The 25,478-nt window shown below is 37.3% G+C and overlaps 1 pseudogene; it reads right to left on the reverse strand.

Moving 5' to 3' along the window:
- Positions 1–18,923: 18,923 nt before the first annotated feature.
- Positions 18,924–20,405, reverse strand: LOC113625050 (protein SET-like; annotated as a pseudogene).
- Positions 20,406–25,478: the final 5,073 nt, after the last annotated feature.

Consider the following 25,478-nt stretch of genomic DNA (forward strand, 5'->3'; position numbering starts at 1 on the left):
TCAGATTCGACAGAGAAATTAAAACCTTTACAGACAAGCAAAAGCTAAGAGAATTCAGCACCACCAAACCAGCTTTACAACAAATGCCAAAGGAACTTCTCTAGGCAGGAAACGCAAAAGAAGGAAAAGACCCTCAAAAACAAACACAAAACAATTTAAAAAATGATAATAGGAATGTACATATCGATAATTACATTAAAATGTAAATGGATTAAAGGCTTCAACCAAAAGACATAGATCGGCTGAATGGATACAGAAACAAGACCTGTATATATGCTGTCTACAAGAGACCCACTTCAGACCTAGGGATACATACAGACTGAAAGTGAGGGGATGGAAAAAGATATTCCATGCAAATGGAAATCAAAAGAAAGCTGGAGTAGCAATTCTCATATCAGACAAAATAGACTTTAAAAATAAAGACTATTACAAGAGACCAAGAAGGACACTACATAATGATCAAGGGATCAATCCAAGAAGAAGATATAGCAATTATAAAATTTTATGCACCCAACATAGGAGCACCTCAATACATAAGGCAAATGCTAACAGCCGTAAAAGGGGAAATCGACACTAACACAATAATAGTAGGGGACTTTAACACGCCACTTTCACCAATAGACAGGTCATCCAAAATGAAAATAAATAAGGAAACACAAGCTTTAAATGACACATTAAACAAAATGAACTTAATTGATATTTATAGGACATTCTATACAAAAACAACAGAGTACACTTTCTTCTCAAGTGCTCGTGGAACATTCTCCAGGATACATAATATTTGGGTCACAAATCAAGCCTTGGTAAATTTAAGAAAATTGAAATCACATCAAGTATCTTTTCCAACCACAGCGCTATGAGACTAGATATCAATTACAGGAAAAAAAAAACGGTATAAAATACAAACTCATGGAGGCTAAACATTACACTACTAAATAATCAAGAGATCACTGAAGAAATCAAAGAGGAAATCAAAAAGTACCTAGAAAGAAATGACAATGAAAACACAATGGCCCAAAACCTATGGGATGCAGCAAAGAAGTTCTAAGCAGGAATTTTATAGCAATACAATCCTACCTCAAAACAAGAAAAATCTCAAATAAACAACCTAACCTTACACCTAAAGCAGTTAGAGAAAGAAGAACAAAAATAACTGAAAGTTAGAAGAAGGAAAGAAATCAAAAAAATCAGATCTGAAATCAATGAAAAAGAAAAGAAGGAAACAATGGCAAAGATCAATAAAACTAAGCTGGTTCTTTGTGAAGATAAACAAAATTGATAAACCATTAGCCAGACTCATCAAGAAAAAAAGGGAGAAGACTCAAATCAACAGGATTAGAAATGAAAAAGGAGAAGTAACAACTGACACTGCAGAAATACAAAGGATCAAGAGAGATTACTACAAGCAACTATATGCCAATAAAATGGACAACCTGGAAGAAATGGACAAATTCTTAAAAAGGCACAACCTTCTGAGACTGAACCAGGAAGAAATAGAAAATATAAACAGACCAATCACAAGCACTGAAATTGAAACTGTGATTAAAATATACCAACAAACAAAAGCCCAGGACCAGATTGCTTCACAGGTGAATTCTATCAAACATTTAGAGAAGCGCTAACACCTATCCTTCCCAAACTCTTCCAAAATATAGCAGACGCAGGAACACTCCCAAACTCATTCTACAAGGCCACCATCACCCTGACACCAAAACCAGACAAAGATGTCACAAAAAAAGAAAACTACAGGCCAATATCACTGATGAACATAGATGCAAATATCCTCAACAAAATAGTAACAAACAGCATCCAACAGCACATTAAAAGGATCATACACCAGGATCAAGTGGGGTTTATCCCAGGAATGCAAGGATTCTTCAGAATATGCAGATCAATCAATGTGATACACCATATTAACAAACTGAAGGATAAAAACCATATGATAATCTCAATAGATGCAGAAAAAGCTTTTGACAAAACTCAACACCCATTTATGATAAAAAGCTCTCCAGTAAGTAGGCATAGAGGGAACCAACCTCAACATAATTAGGGCCATATATGACAAACCGACAGCCAACATCATTCTCAATGGTGAAAAACTGACACCATTTCCACTAAGATCAGGAAGAAGACAAGGTTGCCCACTCTCACCGCTATTATTCAACATAGTATTGGAAGTTTTAGCCACAGTAATCAGAGAAGAAAAAGAAATAAAAGGAATCCAAATCAGAAAAAAAGGGTAAAACTGTCACTGTTTGCAGATGATATGATACTATACATAGAGAATCCTAAAGATGCTACCAGAAAACTACTAGAGCTAATCAATGAATTTGGTAAAGTAGCAGGATAGAAAATTAATGCACAGAAATCTCTTGCATTACTATACACTAATGACAAAAAATCTGGAAAAGAAATTAAGGAAACATTCTCATTTACCATTGCAACAAAAAGAATAAAATACCTGGGAATAAATCTATCTAAGGAGACAAAAGACCTGTATGCAGAACACTATAAGACACTGATGAAAGAAATTTAAGATGACACAAACAGATGGAGAGATATACCATTTTCTTGGATTGGAAGAATTAACATTGTGAAAATGACTCTACTACCCAAAGCAATCTACAGATTCAATGCAATCCCTATCAATCTATCACTGGCATTTTTCACAGAACTAGAACAAAAAAAATTCACAATTTGTATGGAAACACAAACGACTCCAAATAGCCAAAGCAATCTTGAGAAAAAAAAAGTGGAGCTGGAGGAATCAGACTCCTGGACTTCAGACTATACTACAAAGTTACAGTAATCAAGACAGTATGGTACTGGCACAAAAATAGAAATGTAGATCAATAGAACAGGCTAGAAAGCCTAGAGATAAACTCACTCACCTATGGTCACCTTATTTTTGATAAAGGAGGCAAGAATATACAATGGAGAAAGGATAGGCTCTTCAATAAGTGGTGCTGGGAAAACTGGACAGCTGCATGAAAAAGAATGAAATCAGGACACTCCCTAACACCATATACAAAAATAAACTCAAAATGGATTAAAGACCTAAATGTAAGGCCAGACACTATCAAACTCTTAGAGGAAAATGTAGACAGAACACTCTATGACATAAATCACAGCAAGATCCTTTTTGACCCACCTCCTAGAGAAATGGAAATAAAAACAAAAATAAGCAAATGGGACTTAATGAAATTTCCAAGCTTTTGCACAGCAAAGGAAACTATAAAGAAGACAAAAAGACAACCCTCAGAATGGGAGAAAATATTTGCCAACAAAGAAACTGACAAAGGATTAATCTCCAAAATATACACTCAGCTTATGCAGCTCAATATGAAAAAAACAAACAACTCAATTCAAAAATGGGAAGAAGACCTAAATAGACATTTCTCCAAAGTAGATATACAGATTGCCAACAAACACATGAAAGGATGCTCAACATCACTAATCATTAGAGAAATGCAAATCAAAACTACAATGAGGTATCACCTCACACCAGTCAGAATGGCCATCATCAAAAAATCTACAAACAATAAATGCTGGAGAGGGTGTGGAGAAAAGGGAACCCTGCTGCACTGTTGGTAGGAATATAAATTGATACAGCCACTATGGAGAATAGTATGGAAGCTCCTTAAAAAACTAAAAATAGAACTACCATATGACCCAGCAATCCCACTACTCGGCATATAGCCTGAGAAAACCTTAAATTAAAAAGAGTCAAGTACCACAATGTTCACTGCAGCATTATTTACAGTAGCCAGGACATGGAAGCAACCTAAGTGTTCATCAACACATGAATGTATAAAGAAGATGTGGCACATATATACAATGGAATATTAGCCATAAAAAGAAACAAAATTGAGTTATTTGTAGTGAGGTGGATGGACCTAGAGTCTGTCATACAGAGTGAAGTAAGAAAGAGAAAACCAATACTGTATGCTAACACATATATATGGAATCTAAAAAAAAAAAAAAGATTCTGACAAACCTAGGGGCAGGAGAGGAATAAAGACGTAGATGTAGAGAATGGACTTGAGGACACGGGGAGAGGGAATGGTAAGCTGGGACAAAGTGAAAGAGTAACATTGACATGTGTACACTACCAAATGTAAAATAGCTAGTGGGGAAGCAGCTGCATTGCACAGGGAAATCAACTCAGCGCTTTGTGACCACCTAGAGGGGTGGGATAGGGAGCATGGGAGGGAGACGAAAGAGGGAGGGGATATGGGGATATATGTATACATATATCTGATTCACTCTGTTATACAGCAGAAACTAACACAACATTGTAAAGCAATTATACTCTGATAAAGATGTTAAAAAAAAAACATGAATTATTTACATCTGCCTATTTTGAAAGGCATTAGACCTATGTAGTATGTTCCTTCAAAATATCATACTTGTTTTTCCCAGTTCGAGGTCTATGGCATAAGATTAAAATCTATGTGCTAAGAAAAATTATACACAACTTGTAAATACTGTAAAAATGAACACAACATTGTAAATCAATTATACTCCAATATAAAAAAAAATTTTTTAAAGAGGTTTTTATAGTTTGACCTTTTGACATTATTCAGGAACATTGTTTAATAGGCCCACATGATTGTTTAATTATCTAGACGTATGAACCCATTTACTATTTGATTAGAGTTTAGACCCTGAAATTGATGATTTCTTTTTATTTCAGGTACATATGGTAACTACGAAGGTTTTATTGCCCTGTAGGAAATTGATCAGTTTTTACATAACCTAGCAATCTCATTCTAATGTTCTTCTATAAATGCCTGTAAATTCCTAGTTTCTCAAAATGCTCTTTTACTGGATCAGTCATTAATGGGTTTATAAATCTTTGGCATGCATTTGTTCTATATTTGTATTATTGTGTTTTTAACTTTTTGAAAATAGTGCTTTGACATAGAGATTGTGCATATCTGGTAGGTATACACATAACATTGTGTGATAATAAATGTGCTTAGTTTTGTTGTTGCTTTACAATTAAAAAAAAACACAAAACTGTGTATAAACCCCACCAAAAATCTCAGCTGATTCCTGGATGTGCCCAGGGTGGGATATGGAGAACTTCTGGTTTGCAAGCTTGGGAGATGATCTGGTGAAATCTGAAACCAGCCCCTGGACACGGAAAGGAAGGAGAGACCCAAGAAAAAGGCTCATTGGAGCTTCATATATGGAATTTTACCTAAGGAAATCCCCCAATATCTCATCCTTTATTTACTCAGTACCTTTGGTGAAGACCTATAACATGCCCTGAGGTGGGCACCACAGGAGATACAAAGTGAATGAGACACATTTTAGCTTTACAAAGAATTTACAATCTAGGCTAGACACTAGTGGTACGTATAAATATACAAATAAGCAAAATAAATATAAGTAATTCAAGCACAGAATAATCAGGGAATTGTGGTGGTTCACATAAAGAAACATTTACTTCTAGGGTGATTGTCTAGAGAAAATAGTATTGTAGGCAGCTTTTGAAAATGAAAAGCATAGTCAGAGTTTTGACAGGTGAATGTGTTTCTATACGGCATTCTAGTGGATAAGGCCATATTAATTAATGTTCACGAATCTGATAAAAGAACAGGTTGCAATTTCAGACACTATTTTATACTATCATTATTGTGCCAAGGCTTATGCAATTTGAATTTTATGTAAGTTAAAAACAATCTACTTTTAGACTCAATACCAAACAAACCTCACTACATTATTAATAGTGTCGTCCCTCGGTATTCATGGGGGATTGGTTCCAGAACCCTATGGATACCAACATTTAACCAATGCACATCCTCCTGTATATGTTAAATCATCTATAGATTACTTATAATACCTAGCATAATGTAAATGCTATGTAAATAGTTACCATCACTCAGCAAATTCAAGTTTTGCTTTTTGGAACTTTCTGGAGTTTTTTTCCCCCCAAATGTTTTTGATCTGCTGTTGGTTGGTTGAATCCAAGGATGCAGAATCCACAAATACAAAGGGCTCACTGTATTATTAAAACCAAAGAATCAGGTTTTAATCCCAGCAAGTACAAGAAATTCCTCATGATTTACTCTTTTTAGAAATAAACAAAACAAAGAAACAAAATCATACAAAGACATGAAATTATGCATGCTAAAATTTATACACCACTTCTCAAGTGAAAAGAAACTGAACTGTTATTGACCATCTTCCATATATCAGGCGTAATGGGAAAGCAATATATGTGTATCATTATTTTGTGTATATGTTTACTCTGTGCAAAGCACTGTGCTAGATCCTATAGAAGAAGAAAACAGGTCTTCATTCTAAGGAGTTTGCACATTAATAAGAGAAACACACATGGGCTCAGGTACCATGAGTGAGATCTATGCATTTATCTGTCCTAAGTCATAAATATCCCTGGCTATTCAGAAAGAGGAAACATTTTTATCGTACCTCTGTCTGGCATACAACTGTTTCTTCAGAATCTTCATTATAGTACTGCTCTGTATTACAGCACTTAGACTGTATTTTAACTGTGTACTTGACTTGCTCTTTTTTTTTTTTTTCCTGTCATCACCTCACATTCAGTGTGTCTAAAATAGACTTCATTTTTCCCCCAAAGTGGCTGCCTCTCATGATTTTGTTTCTGTTCCTGGTAGTAACATTCTTTGTAATGGCAGAGCCTTAATATACAGCAAGTCCCTTTAATTCAAGTCCTTACTTTCAGCCCTGATCAGACCTTGGATCATATTGGTCCTTTCTTCATAGTTTTGAATCACTGATTTGCTTTTTTGACACAATAAGATATTAAGGGCAAAGACTGAGTCATCACCTCTTTTTGCCTCAGAATCTGGGAAGTCCTGGAATATTCCATTATTCAATAAACACTTCATTAAAGGGATTAAAGTCCTGGAATATTCCATTATTCAATTAAACACTTCATTAAAGGGATTAAAGTCCTGGAATATTCCATTATTCAATTAAACACTTCATATTTTAAAAATGACTTTAAAATAAGTCATTTTTTTATTACAAAACCTTATTTAACCAAAGACTACCCTCATAACCATAGAAAGTAAGGAGCGATAGAGTAGGATGTGACATAAAATGATCTATCAATTCTTTTATTTTCTCAGCCTGACTTCTACAGTCTTCTCCCAAAGCACTTTAAGCATCTAAATTATTTTAAATATATACGCTGCAAAGGGTAACCTATAACATATTTTGTTATTATGCCAAAGTTCAGTTAAACATTTGGATTCATATTTAATCTAAATTCTACTCATAGAAAAGTTCTCATCTTTTCTCCACAATAGAAATAGAAACCTATCATGTGATGGAAACTATTTAATAAAGATTTCATGTCCTCCTTAGAATTTAAAATAATAACAAAGCTTATGAGTTTTTTCCTACTTTTCTCTGCTTTTGAAAAAAAAATAGACATATTTAGAGCAATTTACAGTAACATTGAGCAGAAGGTACAGAGATTTCCTATATACCTCCTGCCCCACATACACGCAAGCCTCCCCACTATCAGAATCCTGCACCAGATGATACGTCTATTGCAGTTGATGGACCTACATTGACACATCATTACCACACAAAGTCCATAGTTTACCTTAGGGCTTACCCTTGGTGTGGTACTTTCTATAGGTTTTAACAAAAAGGTGATGACTCATATCCACAATTATAGGATCGTATAGAATAGTTTCACTGCTCAAATAATCCTTTGTGTTCTGCCTATTCATTCTCCCTCCTCCCTAACCTTTGGCAATGACTGATTTTTTTCTTTTTAATAGACTTTATTTTTTAGATCAGTTTGTTTCACAGCAAAATTGAGTGAAGGTACAAAGATATTCCCTATCTATAACCCCTGGTCCCACATGTGCATGTTTTAATCATTTCCACTGCACACAGAGAGGTGAATGCAGAACCAGAAGCCAGATATCCTATTTCTAAATCCTGTGTTCTTTCCACTTCACAGCAAATACATTTCTCTAAACACAGTCCCTGCTGTAACAGACTGGGCCTACAGGCCCACTCTATACAAAGTTCATTCAGGGGCGATTATGGCCCTAATTCCTTTATTAAAATTCCTCCTAAGAGGATCATAAAATTTACCCTTTAAATATTAACCAAATTTTAGTGACTACAAATAATTAGCATTTGATTATTTGTGAAGTCTGACCTCTCGGAAAGAGTTTTGTGTCTTCCGTCTGTGCTTTCCTTCAAAATTGCATTTCCTGTTAATAGTTTCATTAATAAATAAGGAGTCAGTCACCTAAGTCCCTCCATATGTAATAAAGGGCTTTTGGGACTAAATGGACTTAGTTTGTTTCCAGCAATAGAATTTAGTGATGACACGATCATTCTCTTCCCTCATAAAATTAGAATCTCTCAGAAAATGTTTATTAATTTAAAAAATGTGACTATATTAATAAAATGTTTTTCTATTCCCGAAGTGACATTTTCTTATAAGATTTAACATATGGAATAAAATTATATTGAAACAATTTAGCCATGTGTTGGATAACATTAAATTATTAATAATCAAAGTTAGTATTTAGAGAACTATAGTTATATAGGTAATTATAATCATTTTTATAAAGCTGATTATTAATAATAATTATTAATATTGTTATTAAAATGAATTGATGCCAATTCAGAGAATAAATAAAAATATATCAATGAACGGCATTTATATATTTATAGAGAATGTAAAGGTGTGATTGGAATCTGCTAAGGGATAAGATGTCTGAAGGAAATGTTTATCAGTACTTCTCATCAAATAACAGTCTTCCAGGAATAGAGTGGCTTGCTCAGATCTCAGCCTCTAGAGAATTATAAATCTGGGGAGGAACTTTGAACATCTTTGAGAGTAATTTTCCCTGTAAGCTGTAGATAAGACACCTTACTAGGCATCACACCTTCCAAAACAGTACATGTGACTGAGGCACATCATCACCTACAAGAGAGACTTGTAAACTCCCTCTGTATTATGAAGAGAAGGTGCTTAAAGGCCAGAACCTCTCAGCAGCATTCTGTTGGCACCATACCCAAGGCTGACACTCCCTTTCATGTGGATTGTAGAGTCCACTTTGTTGAACTAACCCCAAACTAAATGAGAAGCCAGGAGTGGCAAGGGAAGATATCTGGAATTGGGGATGAATAAACCTCTTTAAATTGTAATTTTGTGTCCAGAGGTGCCTTTCTTAAACTTTGTCCTCTGAGATTACACACTGTGAAAAAGAAAATAATAATGTAGGTTTTTATCTTTAATTAGACATACTCCTTCATATATCATTAATGATGCTGATTTTTTTCAAGATGCTTATATTTGGTAAAATTGGATTCTATCTGTAGTTTTGCTCTGTTTCCATCTGAAAAAAAGCTAACAATGATAAAGGACTTTACAGGTTAAATTATGCAATGAAAGATCACATTCAAGTTACCACTGCAAATGTGAAAATGAAGATGGAACCCTCTTAAAATGTAGATAAATATTATCTATTATTTATATGACTTTTCCAATTTTTATTCAAACTATCAAGTGAAGAGATTAGTTTCATAGAAACTAACTTTTGACTTATGAGTAAGATGATCCAGTAGTTCACAGTTTTATCCCTGGAGAGTAAGATTTAGAAATCAGGCCCTCTGAAATACCAGAATCACAGTGATCCCAGGAGACAAGGAAGAGACAAGGGCAGCCACTGCCTGTACTTTCAGAGGGAAACCTGACTTCTCATTTTCTTTACAGAACAACTCCTGAAAGATTACAGTATGATGATTTATACCTCCTTTAATTTGAAGCTAGTGAGGTTGATTAAGTGATTGAAGCAATTACTTTTGCTAAAAAAAGTACTATGCTTGAATGCTGGTAAATGTCAAAGGACACTGAGTGACGATCATAATTTTCTGATTCTAAAAATGCAACCTGGGCTTTCCTCGTGGTACAGTGGTTAAGAATCTGCCTGCCAATGCAGGGGGCATGGGTTCTAGCCCTGGTCCCAGAAGATCCCACATGCCGAGGAGTAACTAAGCCCGTGCACCACTAATACTGAGCCTGTGTGCCACAACTACTGAAGCCCACGCACCTAGAGCCTGTGCTCCGCAACAAGGGAAGCCACTGCAATGAAAAGCCCATGCATCACAACGAAGAGTAGCCCCCACTCACCGCAAGTAGAGAAAGCCCGCATGCAGCAACGAAGACAAAATGCAGCCAAAAATAAATAAATAAATAAATAAGGTTAATATAAATTATTTTTTAAAAAGACAGAACTTTAAAATAAACTAATAAATAAATAAATAAATATGCAACCTAAATAAAGGTTGCTTCAGCCTTTGCTTCAGTTAACTATCTACACTGCTTACACATCACAGTCAGACGTTCTGTCCATTAATGATGAAAAAGAGGAAGTTCAACTAAGTTCAAATGAGGAATGTAAACAGAAAGGAAGTTCAGGGTATGCATGTATGACAGAGTAGATTCAGCTAAATGACTTATATTTTCTATATCTAAAAAAGGACAATAACATTATAAAGATTGCATAAAACTAGTAATTAAAAGTTACATTGTTTTGTGAACATGTATATAGAGAGATTTTTAAACATTTAGGGGGAAAAGTTTATCCACCAAAGAAATCTAAATGATGCTAATATTTTCAGGGTCAGCTAGGAAATAATAGAATTTTTAGAGCTGGAATGTGCCCTTACTAATCAAATCTTCTCTTGAAATTTTAATTATTCATTATATCTCATTTCTCCACTGAATGAAGTTATTTTGAGTAAAACACAAATTCTAATGTGAATAAAAATACAAATTTGAAATTGAATAGAAATAAACTCCTTTAGCACAGTGACCTAAATATTTTTAAAAATTAAGAACTCGCGAAAGCAGAATTTTAAATCACTTGCCCCAACTTTGAACTTGTTAAAATACAGACACTATACAGACCATCCCCAAATTCTGATGGATTGGCCTGTGATTTTACGACTTTACAGCGGTTCAAAAGAGATAACACATTCAGTAGAAACTGTACTTCAAATGTTGAATTTTGGTCTTTTCCCTGGGCTAGTGGTAAAAGGTACAATACTCTCATATCCATAGCTGCAACTCCCAGTCAGTCACGCAATCACAAGGGTAATGTACTTACTGTACTTAAAACCATTTAATGTACTTAAAACCATTCTGTATCCAGACAACCTCCTTTTTTTTCACTTTCAGTACAGTAGTCAATAAAGTACATGAGATATTCAACACTTTGTTATAAAATAGGCTTTGTGTTAGATGATTTTGCCCAAGTGTAGGCTAATGTAATTGTTCTGAGCATGTTTAAGGTAGGCTAGGCTACGCTATGCTGTTCAGTAGGTTAGGTGTATTAAGTGCCTTTTCGACTTAATGATATTTTCATCTTATGATAGGTTTATTGGGACATAACCTCATCATCAGTAGAGGAAGATCTGTGCTAAAAACACCCCTTTTCTGCTGTTCCTTGTCAAATTATTGTACATGTCACCATTTACTTAACAAAGTGAGAGATATCAAGCAAAACATTTAACACTCAAATTATATTGTAGCATGTCAGGGCCACCCAAATATACTGTTTATCCCTGAGTCCTGCATCATTCAATGGAATACAACCTTCTTCAGCTACGCCTACTCCATTTTATCCTATCCTGCTGTCCCACATCCATCATGTCCTATTTCTGTCTCACCCATCATCATAGGTGCCCTCACTTACAACTGCACTTCCTTACCCTTCACTTCTGAAATCAAGTGCTCCTACATGTTTAAGCAGTTTACATAAACTCTCTCTTCTTACCCTAATTAAAATCTGGATCTCCCCCGAGTATACGATTTTCTCTATAAAATTTCTATAATTATAAAAGCTACTGTAATCCAAGTTACCTAGGGCTGTATCCTATCCCTACACAAGGAGTCTATACACACTTGGACAGGAAACAGTAAAAGGGATTGATCTTGTGATTTCTCAAACTATAGGCATATACTCATTACCACACTCACAATGTGGGTGTTTGATGATGATGATGATGATGTTAGCTGACCAGGAAGGAAAGGAGATACTTCTCCTCTGCATGTTCTTAATACCTCTTCATCCATCTTTCCTAAAGAGAATTCACATTATATCCCAAGGACAGATTAAGCTATTCTTTATGCAAAGCTATACAGAGTCCAAGAATGGGAATTTGATTAGCAAAAACAATTTGATGCAGATACCTGGGTATCGCATACCACACATTCTCCTGGAATGCCCAATTGCATCCTGAAACAGTGACTAAATTCCTATTCCCTTTGTGTATCTTGTAAATTTCACAGCCCCCTGTCATTCATTTTCAAAGGTTTTTCTTCTCCATTAGGTGTCTGCCAGTGTGCAGTGGAGATGGAGGAGTCTTGGTCTCATTGTTGGTTGGGGATATGAGGCCTTCCACTTCAGGGTGCCGCTTTCAACAAAATCTTTCACAAATCCACCAGTGGGTTTTCCTTTTATCTCATTTGCTGAAATTTGGTCACAGGGTCTCTTTTAGGTACAATACAGCCTAAAAACCCAGTATACTGCAAAGAAGATCAGGACTCCACGTGTGGTTTAGAGCAATGATATTTTACCACATGAGAACATTTTATCACATGAAAACATTGCCATCCTCTACAAGTGAGGGGGGTTCTAGTAGCAAGGAAGAAGGTAGAAATAGATACTCCATAAACCACTATGTTTCCTAGTCAGTGACTACAAATTACTCATTGTGAAAAAACTTAATGTTAAAACTCATAGAAAAGAAGAAAAAATAGAAAGTTATATATTGTTCTTTATGGATGAATACCAGTGTTCTCACGTTTTATTTCTTCAGTGTATTATGTAATACTTTCATGAAATTTATGAAACGTGGTAAAATTTTTCTAACAGGATGAAACCCTAAGGAACAATGATAGAGTAGAAAGTTCTTATTAAACAAATGTTCATCAATTTCATCAAAGAAATTGCCAAGCCTTTGGTGACTATCTACAAAGGCCATCTATTCCATATTTGGAATATGAACAGCATATTTCTTATACTTAACCAAGTGAAAACATGGTAATGGATATATAGCTATGCATAAAATACAATGTATATATATTCTGTTGGAAGGTAGGAGGACCTCTTAGAAACAGTGATGAGATTGAATTATAAGCACTGTAAAAAATAACTCTCATTTTTTTACTCCGAAAGAATAAGAAGGGGAGGGCTTCCCTGGTGGCGCAGTGGTTGAGAGTCCGCCTGCCGATGCCGGGGACACGGGTTCATGCCCCGGTCCGGGAAGATCCCACATGCCACGGAGCGGCTGGGCCCGTGAGTCATAGCTGCTGAGCCTGCGCGTCCGGAGCCTGTGCTCCGCAACGGGAGAGGCCACAACAGTGAGAGGCCTGTGTACCGCAAAAAAAGAAAAAAAAGAATAAGAAGGGGGAAAAAATGTGCTATTGTAAGATTAAGGTGAGTCTCACAAATGGCAGAAAGGCACTGACATTGATTTTTGATAAGGAATCTAGAGACCACAGAAATACCACCTCTCCCACATTCTCCAGAAAATCTCAGTCTGACAGCCACCAGATGAAGCAAGTATACTAAGAAATAGGAAATAGGATGTTATGCTCTCTTCACCACATCTTCAAAAAGTCATTCCATAGGAAAAAAAAATCATTATATAAAGTTACAGGAATCACATGGAAAAACAAATTAAATGAGAAACCTCATATTTTACAATATCATCATTATGTTTATTCATTTAAATCCCTTTAACTCTCAGTTAACTCCATGATTTGATATATTCCATTTCTTTGGGAGCTATTACAGCTAATGGAAAGATAATTTTCTAGTACTAAACAATTGTACTAGAAAACAGCAAATGAATAAGTTATTATCACTATTTATAGAGTTTTTTAATATGCTAAAAATCTTTGAAAAAAATAAAGGCTTCTCTGCCTAGTATTATTATTGCTGGGAGCAATTAGGTAAAGCATGGGAGGCCATATTCTCTTTTTAAAGTCTCTACACAGCTCTAAAGGTGAAAAGCATGTTCACAGAGAAACTACATGAAGTTTTTTAAGGTAAGATCTTTCATTCACTTATAGCCTTAAGTATATGGGTGATAGTAATGTATCTCACCACTCTGAATTAATCTAATCTAATCAACATACAATGACTAAAGTTGGCCATATGTTAATTAATTAAACTAAGCAACAATTTATAAATGGATGACTGAGGAATTCACCGAACAACAATGTTCTAATCAAGAGATGCGTCCTACTACCAAATTTGAGTTGAAAATAGACAATATTATTAACATAATTTTAAAGTTATGAATAAAGGAATTTCTCAAAATAGAAAAGAAAATTTTTGAACACTTGGGTAAGAGACATTGGGCCTGACCCAGAGTTACCCCACACTCCTTAGTAGAATCTGTCCTTCAGACACAACATTAGGGGCACATATCAGCAAGGCCTTGTCTACGGGGGAGAGGAGTACTCAAAGTTCTCTTATCCAGGATAAATCACTTATTCTGACTATATACTCACTCAGAAAAATTCCAATTTTATTATTTGCCTTGAGGTGCCAATCGGTAGAGAATATTATAGCCTACAAACATCATAGCTAGTCTATATGGAAATAACATTTATCTTTTAAAAACAAACAAAAAATGGCATTCCTGTCTATGCCTTAGACTCCTGTGAATTTGGTGTAGTTTAGATAACTGGCAATATATATGTATTCTGGTCCTACAAACCAGAACATGGTGACCCTATCAGAAAACTTCCAGAGGGCTAGCTGCCTTGTGCTGGCTGTACACCTCTTCCCTGCTCTTTCAAGCCCATTATCCTACACTGTCCTCTGAATAGGAAAATTGTGTCACTAATCTACTCTTAATGAAAGGTATCTAGTAATAGCTCCAGAATTTGAGGTAGATTCTGCTGAATCACCGATACATAGCTTTTACCAATAGAATATAAGTGAAACTCAATTTTGGGAGTAAAGGTAAAATCTATGGTTCTTCTACAGGAGAACGAATCTCTAGCTTTCTTAGTACCTACTGCCAACTCATTGGGTTACCGTCCCAGACATTATCCAGTAAGGAAGCCTCACTTGGCTGCCAGGGAAGACCTAGATTTCTGCGAAATGCTAGCAATATATCAATGAGACAATACCCCTTCTTATTCCCCCGTGTATTCTTAAAATTTAATTATTGGCTTCTTCCTGTTGTTTTTCTTCTACTTTGACTGTCAGCTACACTAATCATAATCATTGTTACATCGATTCGTATATGTCTTAGCAGAAATTCCAATAATCTATAGCAAAACACACAGCATTTTATGTCTGTACGATTACCTAAAAGTTTAGTTAACACTAATTAAGGCATTTGTTTTCCCTGTGCCTGGTACAGATATACAGATTCGAATACAGGTCATTAAGTAACTTACAGAGACCGTTTAGTGAATGGATAAAGGGAAGGGTTTCTGATGTTCCTGAAACTTAACTCGCATTATGGCCTGTCCATATCACAATCAAAGCAATATTTGGGATAGTGAGCCAGCTGGAGGAGAACCAGACTTGAAATATAATAAACCCAGGAGGGGAGGCCCAGGACAGGAAGCTGGAAGCAGTATGGTGTTGGCTAATGCCACACTCAATCATCTGCTAGATTAAGTTTTGGCCAGGTTAGCTAGCTGCAGAAAAAATGTGAAGCAGAAACTTGCTCATTATAGAGGAGCAAGTTGACTAAAAACAGAGTAATACTATTTTGTAATTATCACCTTTTCCCCCAGCTGCTCCACGCCCCCAGCACACACATCTAATAACGAATGGATATGTGGTATGAAAGTCTTTGGTCACAAGACGGAGTCCAGGAAATGTGGCCCAGGAAAGAGCTCTAAAAGCAGATGCTTTGAAAATCTTCACTTTGCTTCTAAGGTGTATCGAGGATGTCTTCCCCAAAGGACAAATTAAGATTCTCCTCCCAAATCCAAGAATCCTACTAGTTTACCAGAGATATTCTCTTTTTTCAGACAAAAAGAAATGTTTTAAAGTAATTACAGCTAAGAGGGGGAAAAAGTTCCAAGTTCTTCTATTCTGTCTCTGCAAATGTCTGTTTGCATTTATATTTTGTCTTCTAAAACTCTTGAAAATGCATGGTAAAATAAACAACCAGGCATAAAACATTTTAAAGTCAATACAATAAAAGCTGGTTGAGAGATGCTGCCCTCTTATACCTCTAAAACACAGTAGGATATCTACCTTGTTATATATTCAATCAAATATGTCACTGCATTTACAAGAGGAGAAAATGTATATTTCCTAGAGACAGAAGGATTTAGACTGGACATTTGTATTCACAGGGCACCATTGAAGAAGTGTTGGGCTTTTTTGGGAAAATGACTTACTTAAAGTAAGAGTCAGAAATTGGTGCTGTCTAAGGTTGCACACAGCCAGCTCTCTGTCCCTAAATTGCTGGAATTACATCTCTGCTTCCTCTGTCTTCTCATTCTGTAATTGGCCCTATAATTTAGTTTTGACCTGTTCCCTGCCTAGTACTCCATGCCTACTCTAGTAGTCTTCCACCATCTAAGGAACAAAGCCCTGTCCTGAACCCTACCCAGGGGGACCTCTGCCTACAGACAGGTCAGTTGTGCAATGATGACCACTGTCTCCTTGGCTCACAATATTCCCTGTTTTCTGATTTACTCACTACTGATGTAACTAGAAAATGATCTTTTTCTGCATTGCAAATTAGACTGCAACATTCCTCAAAAATTGAGCCCCCCAATTTATCACCCATTTCCCATCAGCATCTATATTGAGTTACTTCCTCTGTGTCAGTTCTTCACCACAGAGCAGGTTTTGTGGTACCACCTAAACCTGTGCGGGCAGGTTTTTGGCTGTGTCCTGCTCTAGAAAGACAGTCAGTACTTGGCATGAATCAACCCAGAATGTGATATTGTGGTAGGCAGGATTCTAAAGATGCACCAACCCCCCAACAAGATTTTCATTTCCTGAATATTCAATCATTTATCTAGGCACTGTCAGCAGATGTAAAAAAGCTTATTACTCAGTTGACCTTCAAGCAAGAAGATTATCCTGGTTTATCAGGGTGGACTCCATATAACCCTATGAAGGAAAAGGTTAAAGGGTAAGTTTGAAAAATACATTAGAAGAGGAAGAAGAAAGATACAGCAGAAAGAGGAAGTCAGAGAAATTCTAAGCAGGAGAAGGGTTCAACTGCACACTGTTCCTGGCCCAGATGTAGGGCCCAGGTGCAAGGACTGAGAAGGGTCTCTAGGAGCTATAGGCAAACCCCAGCTGACAGCTGGCAAGAGAGCGGAGACCTCGGATCTATAACCACAGGAACTGGAGTCTGCCAACAACCTAAAAGATCTTAGAAGTGGATTCTTTCCCAGAAGTTCCAGATAAGATCCCAGATCACTGACATCTTGATTTCAGTTTTGTGAGACAAGACACAGAGCAAAGAAACCAATTAAGCCATCTGTAGAACTGTGAGACCATAAATTTGTATTGTTTTAATCCATTGGCTTTATGGTAATTTGTTTTGACAGCAATAGGAAACTACTTACAGATGTTCAATTCACTCATATAATTTATTTTATGAAAAAGAAAAACAATTCTTAGGAAAAAGACACCTCTGGTTAAGGTTAACATCAATATTCTTTTTTATACACACAGTTGTGAGCTTATATTTCTGATAGTTCTCCCACGACTTTACTTGTAGAAGCGTTTTGTCACCAAACACGTCTTCATTCATTAGACATTTATTGAGTGTCTCCTCTGTCCAAAGGTCTTTGGCAGATATAAAGAATCCCTGCCTACGGTCTCATCCTTGTATGGAAGACGGGCTGACCCTTACAGGACAAAGCCTAACCAGCTCAACACAGCATACAGTGTTCAATCGTCTACCTTCTACCTATAATTCTCTCCTTCCCCTTATGATCCAGCCAGACATGACACCAGCCTTTTTCTAAACCTCTGATTTCTTTTCATTCCTTTGAAACTTGGAATTTACAGTTCCATTACCTCAGGGTGGCTTTTCCCTCTGTCTGGAAGACTCCTCCCCCAGATAGCCAGATGTCTCTCTCACTCACCTTCTTCAAGTCTTTGCCACATCTTATTATTTAAAATACCCCTATCCTGACCACTCTATTGAACATTGCAAACTACCATCACCTCCACAATCTGAATTGGCCTTATCCCTGCACAATTTCTATTCCATAACACTTAGCAACCTCCAACGTACTATATTATTCATTTGTTATATTCATTGGGTGTTATCTCTCTCTTTCCCTAATAAAATATAATGTCCACAAGAAAGTGACTTTTTAGCTGTCATGTTCACTGAGTTATCCCTAGCACCCAGAACACTGCCTCACTCACAATAAACAGACCCTTTATAAATAGTGATAGATCATTGAATGAATCTTTTCTTTTTTTTTCCCAGTAGTTACATAGGAAATTTATTATCCCCAAGAAGTGGTAAAAACTGAACATACAAACAGATTTTTTTTCCTTTGTGTACGCATTTAGTTTTATCGTAACAAAGCAACCTGTACACTTCTAACGCTTAAAGTGAGCATCATGTTTCCTTTCCAGCGAAACAAAAAGAAAAAATTTTAAATAAACAGGAATAAAATTACAACAGAGAATGTCAATTGCAGATAAGATCCTACAGGTTCTGCTGCTTCTCCCATCGAATGGCAGGGCTCAAGTCATCATTAGGAGAGAATTTTATTTTAAAATTGTCATCTGAAACTGCAAGGATGTCCATTAAACATCAGAATTAAATATGCCAAAGGAGAAGCCATGTTGTCAAAATGCCCACTTAACCCACCCAAACATCTCAGACCCAACTTTAATGACCTTCTATAACCCCATTTTTTAAAGTTTTTTCTTTCTTTTTTTAAACAAGAGAAAGTAGACAGATACATGCTGGTAAATGCTAACTGTCCATATTCACATAGAGACACAGTGTAATCTCTGAGCCCAAAATACAGAGAAAGGAGGAAAAAGCTAGAATTCTATGCACTACTACACAGGGGCCTAGCACCCTCCAGCTTCCAGCAGACCTAAGGGAGCAGAAGGGTCTTCTTTTTTCCCACAGAGCATGGTGGTGTTGATTCCACAAAGTTTTTGTTGAGACAGGAAGGGGTAAAAAAGAATTTGGAACAGAAAAGGATAGAGATTCTTTTCCCACTGAATTCTGCTCAAGGTATTTCCCCCCAAAATAAGTTGTGAGCCATGGTATAAAAGAGAAAAGAGACCTCAAAAACAGGGTGACTGAGCACAAGAGGAGGAGAAAAAAAAAAAAGACTGTAACTTGCTCCCAGGGACGGGAGAAAATTTAAAAAAGAAGGTCAGAATCCATCAGTGTTCCATGAGTCATCTTCTCCTTCATCTTCCTCTCCTCCCTCTCCCTCATCATCATCTTCATCTTCTTCACCTTCAACCACATCCCCTTCTTTATCAATATCTTCCAATCCTTCTTCCTCTTCATCGTCATCTTCTTCTTTCCCTTCCTCATCATCCACGTCTGGAACCAGTAGTACTGTAATGGATTTGGCCACATAGCATCTTTGATGACCTCTCGTAACTCATCTGCACCTGCATCAGGGTGATCAGTAAGCCAGGTGAAGAAGCTTTCTGGTTCCTCATGCTGTCTCTTCCTGCTGGCTTTATTCTGCGTTTTGTCAGATCCTTTCTGGATTTCCATTTGATTTCAGTGGACTTCGAAGGTGGATCACCACTCTCATTCAGATGAAATTCTTTGGAGAGAACTTTATCTTCGAAGTGAGGGTTTTCATCAAAATAAAAATCTATTCTGTAACCTGATTTAATATCTTCAAACTCTGTCACTTCGACTCCTGTCAAATAATGCAGCGCCTCTTCATTCTCCTCCCCAAGCAGTGCAGACACTTGTGGATGGTTAACAAATGTTGTTACCCCAAAATCTGGGCTTTGGGCAATCAATTCTGACCTCTTCTGAAAAAATGGTTGGCGGAGTTTGTTATATTTCTGTTCTACTTTCAAAATCTCCTCACTGGCTTGTTCGTTAAGTCTGTCTGTTTCATTTTGTACTTCATCAATATGTTCAATTGCTTCTTGCTGTTCTTTTTCTTCCTTCGGCAACTTCAGAGAAGCAGACGTTTCCTCTGGCCTGGAGGCAGGAGTCAGTCTCGGTTTCTTCAGTTTCTTTGCTTGGGGTGGAAGTGAAGACTGGTTTTGGGGGCCAAAACCAGTCTGGGAGAAAAGCCAAGAATCCACCCAAGGGAAGAGGCTTGTACCAGGAACTCTGAGAACTAAGGCTGCCCCAGGTGACAGAGGTTTAATTATCACAAACAGATTTGAGAAGTAAAGCATTTGCATCACCAGCCTTGCTTTGATATGTCTACTGTAGTCTTGAAATTTTCCTGAGAAGGCAATTCTATGATCGATCTTTCTGGTTATTTCTCATTTTAAATCCTGATAGAGAAAAGCTGATCCACCTCTGACTTCCTTGCCCTTGCACGGTTCCATCAGAACCAATGCTTTTAAAAATCGAGGTCATCTGCCAGGTTTTGAGCTGTCTCCGACTCCTTTCCCACCCTTCTAAACTCTGTGATGCTGGAGCGGAGACTCTCACCGCATCTCTGCTTTGCCACCTGGCGCCTGTACAGACTCTGCCAATAGGAGCTTCCAGAGGGGAAGGGGAATGCTGAAAACCAAGAGAACATATTTTCAATAGTTATTTGTAGGGTGCACTTTGGGAGAGTCCGGTTGATGTCCACGAAAAGTGGAGAAGTGACAGGTCCACAGGTCACCTTGCTAAGATCAGGAAGTGATCAGGGACTAGGACTTCACAATAGTCAAGTGTCTGGTATGCCCAACATTCTTCTAGGTCTGATCCGGAAGTAAGGGAAGCATTGTTAGATAGGTTTGGGTGAAATAAAGGTCCACCTTACATATATAGGATGCTACCAAGAATGAATATCTTTCAAATTCTTGAAAGAGAACAGGATAGTTTATGAGTCTCACTCACAGATTCCTTTTCCCGACTGTCCTTTTATGTTTCAATAAAGACATAAAAATTAATGCTTAATTAAATGCAATATTTATTACTTCTCTACTGCCACTCTTATTGGCTGTCAGTCTCCTTTTCGATAAACCTTTCAATCCATGATTGACATTTTTCCCCTTGTCTTTTTTTTAAAACTGTTTTAACCTCGGTATTCATATACCAGAAATGTAAGGATGAAAATTGTAAGGATTAGAGAAAACATTTTTCTCTCTCATTACAAATACAAGTTGCTCCCTTTGAGGTTATTCTTTAACATTTTATAATTGCTGACTCATTTTTTGAAGTTGTCCTATAAGACAAAAAGTTTGCAAACAGCTACAAGCACCTATGAAGCCACATATGTCTCCCAACACATAAACCAAAGCCAGAAATTGATATTTATAAAACTTCAAAAGTTTAAGAAGGTTCTTCTGGGACATGTGACTTAAAAGTACTGACACCATGAGTGACAAGGGGCCAGTGTGCTCCCTGGTAAAGAAATTCTAGCTCATGCTGGCACTGAACACGGTGCTTGAACTCACCCACCATTTAGTAGGTTACAGCATGCCAACTTTACAGAGGAAAGGTTTACGAAGGAAAAGTTTCAGTCTCTCCTTCTTTAGCCTTCTGTATCTTGCCCAAAGCAGTTTTACCAAAGCCAAAGTCTTAAGGGCTGGGCTCAATTTCTCCATTTTAAATAGGGATCACAAATAAAACTGTCAACCAGTAAGAATAAATGTAGTGAGTAAGAATAAATGTAGTGAGCTTCTTGGCCAAAGTGGTAGACTTAGTTTGGCCAGCAATGCCAGAGCAAATACATCCATGGGGCTCATTCAAACTGGACAGATGCTGACTTGGTCCCAACAACAGCAAGTGGAAAAACTCAGTCCTCAATTCACCTCATTGTGGGTTTGCCTGTTTTAAGTTATGCCTCCTGCAACCTAAATAGCAGCTATTTCAAAAATGTTTTCGTCTCCCAAATCCTAAAATGGATCTAATCACATAGTTTCATACTTAAAAACTCAACAAGCAAACATGACCAATTTTCCTTTAAAACTGGAGGCATAGCAGATAAACAAAGATAATTTGAAACCCAACATGTTTAGGTATGAGGGATGAAGAAAACAGCAATTTATTTTTTGAAAAACGATGAAAATCATTTTTTTAAAGAACTTCCAATATGCCTGAGAAATTTCAACTTTAAAGGCAATCTCCACAGTCTAAAAAATCTATATTAGATATTTCAAAGAACACTCACAGTAGAATGATTGCTATGGCTACAAAGCTTCTGACATTTGCCTTTCCTAAGGTAATGGTTGGCAATACTCACTATTAGAATCACATGAAGAATTTTTTTTTAAAAATTCAATGACCAGGTCCGACTTTTGACCAATTAAACTAGAATATCTGGGAGCAAGGTCTAGGTGATTTTAAAATCCAGCCAGGGCTGTAAACTGAGGAGGTCTACAAACACAAGGAAAGTAATAAGAATTGTGAGAAAAATGTTTTACACACTTGCCTGATGATCCGTGTCTCCTGGAATGCTTCTTAACACCTGTTGCATGCCAATCTCTGGGGAAAAGCTTGGGAAACGTATTTTTAAACAGGAACACAATAATCTTTATCATCAGGAACCTGGTCTCCTGGAAGGAGAAATGCGAGTAACTATATACAGGTTTTAGCAAATATCCATGGAAGGCACTTAAGAACAAAATGTTATTTAAGCGGGCCTCCACATCACCACTTGAGCCTTTTCCAGGTAAGGTTTAAGGTCTACATTAACTGAGGCACACTCTAGAGGAAGCTCAAGTTCCCCCTAATATTCTCATCGAACCCCCAAGGAAAAAGCCACGTGAAAAAGGTCAAGAGCAAGACGACATCCTCAGACATCTGGGCTACAGTGTTGGAGGACAGGGGGAGATTTTATAGGAAGAACTGAATTGAGGCAAATCATCCTGTGTCATCTTCTTGTCTTCACATACAGTCACTCTCTTCACATCACACAGTGTGGTCTGTTCACAATCTTTTGTTGTGTTGAGCCAAAGCCTCGAGCACCTTTGAGCAGCAGGTGCCTCTAACTCCACAAGGTCTGATGATACATGTGATTGGTATCATGTACCATTTAATAGTACACTAAAACATAGTCGTTTTAAGTATCTGTTTGCATTTTACTCTTTTACTATTTGTTTTATTATTTTTACTATTTTATTTTTAGTAGTTTGTTTTACTATTTCCCTCTTGCAACACTGGGGTATTGCAGTATTCATTTAATATCCTCTAACAGACCATAACATAAAGAGGGCAAAGGCAGGTTTTCATGCTGCACCACTGAATTTCCCATATAATTTGCCCCGTGAGACCCCATGACATCAGTGGCAATGCCCAGTGGAACAACAGAGAAGCCTGTTGGGCACAGTAATTTCTCCAACAGGTTGGTGGGATACGACGATAGTACAAGCAGGACATGGTGATACAAGGAACCATGCGGCAAGGAATGCAGAAGATCATCTTAGGAACAAAGGGAGTCACCAATAGAATATTCAGACATAACGATCTGACCTAGACTTAAGGTTCTATGAAGAAAGTGAAGGCCAAAGCCAGAAAGATTGGAGAGGTTACCATACCTACATCTCTACCTAAAGACCAAGGAGGTACAGAGATACTTAAACTTAATCAAATTTTTTAAAAAGTAGGATGTAATAACATTTACACAACAATTCCAGTTGTGTTAGAGAAGTTTGGGTGCATATTTTAAAACTTTAATGACATAGAAGACAAGGTTAACAGTGTTTATCTCTGGGTAGTAGGATTATGAGTGATTTCAGGGATTTTTTTTTTTGCTTAATTTTTTTTTCTAAATATTCTACAATGAATATTTTTGTGATAAGACAAAGTATTCAAGTTATAAAATATTATGATTGTTCAAAATTTATTGTATACTATATATTTGTGGTTTAAGGAAGTCAAGTTCTCAAGCCTCATCATTTATTGGTTTAACCCATTCTCATAGCAACAAGTTGCTAAAGAAATAAATATGTATATAATGGAACTCAAATTATACCTCAGTCCTACATGGTAGAGGAATAACTGTGTTCGTGATTAAAATGCAAAAATACTGCAGTATAATTTTTGTGGTCAAATACAAATATTCTTCAATAATTATTCATTGTATTGACTAATATACTTTTTCACTCTAACTTTATTCTGCTACTCTAGACTGTGTCATGAGGCATCAGTACTGTCAACATCATCGACTGTGAATAAATGCAAGACTCAGGCTGTTTAGTTCTGGGACGCAAATCCCAGCACTAGTTCAACTGTCCAGCATTCTCACCAACATAAGGGAGGGGGTCTCGTGAGACTAATTGTTTTAACTAAAATCAGACTTTTTAAACAGAGTAGAAAATCCATGGTTCTATTTGGTATCCCTTTAATAAAAAACAGAATTTTATAATATACTTGAGTACAATCCATCTCCGTTTATATTAAATTTAATGTATGACTTTTGATCTTAGTTAAAAACAATGTATTCAACTATTAATAAGGGTTCAAAATATCCAACTAGGAGGAGCAGAGGGCAACTGCCCCACCCACTCGAGCATGGAGAGCCTGCTGAGCTCTCAGGCCTGTCCTCTGCCCTTCAAACCCCCCTCCGGGCCAAGTGGGTCCTTGGGGGCATAGGAAGGAGGCTGGGGAGATCAGAAGAGGCAGGGAGGAGGGGCCCTCCCAGACCCCAGACCGGAGGAGCGGGAGAGGAGAGGAAGGTGTTTGCACTGCTCAGTCAAGCCCAGGAAGCCTGCTGGGCTCCCAGGTGAGGTCCCCTACCCTCTGAGACCAGGGTGGGGAGCATGCCTGGGCCCCTTCTGTTCCTTGAGCCTAAGTCCCACCCCCACACCCCCCAGGGCTTATTCCAGCCCTGTGGGTCCTGAACATTGGCCCCGCCCACCACCCAAACCTTGTCCTTGCTTAGGCCTCACCCTCCACAGCCACAGCCTTCCGCCCTCTTTTCTTTTTTCTATTTTTCTTTTCTTTCCTCCTCTTTTTCACTACTGTGGTACTGATGTACCTCCTGGATGTTGATTCACCTATATATATTTTTTACATTCTTTCTAACATATCTGTTGGTTGCCTAGTCTAGTTGTATTTTTTACTTTGTTATTGTTCTTTTCTTTTTTTTGCCACCCCATGTGGGTTGTGGGATTTTGGTTCATAAGCCCAGGGTCGGGCCAAAGCTCCTGCAATGGGAGCTCCGAGTCTGAACCACTGGACAAACAGAGAACCTCAGACCCCAGGGAATATTCATCAGAATGGGGTCTCATGGAGGTCCTCATCTCAGCTCCAAGACCCAGCTCTACCCAATAGCCTACAAACTCCAGTGTTGGAAGCCTCAGGCCAAACAACCA

This window comes from Aethalodelphis obliquidens, unplaced genomic scaffold (genome assembly GCF_003676395.1).
Source record: "Aethalodelphis obliquidens isolate GAN/ISIS:26980383/991018 unplaced genomic scaffold, ASM367639v1 scaffold1, whole genome shotgun sequence".
Lineage (NCBI taxonomy): Eukaryota > Metazoa > Chordata > Mammalia > Artiodactyla > Delphinidae > Aethalodelphis > Aethalodelphis obliquidens.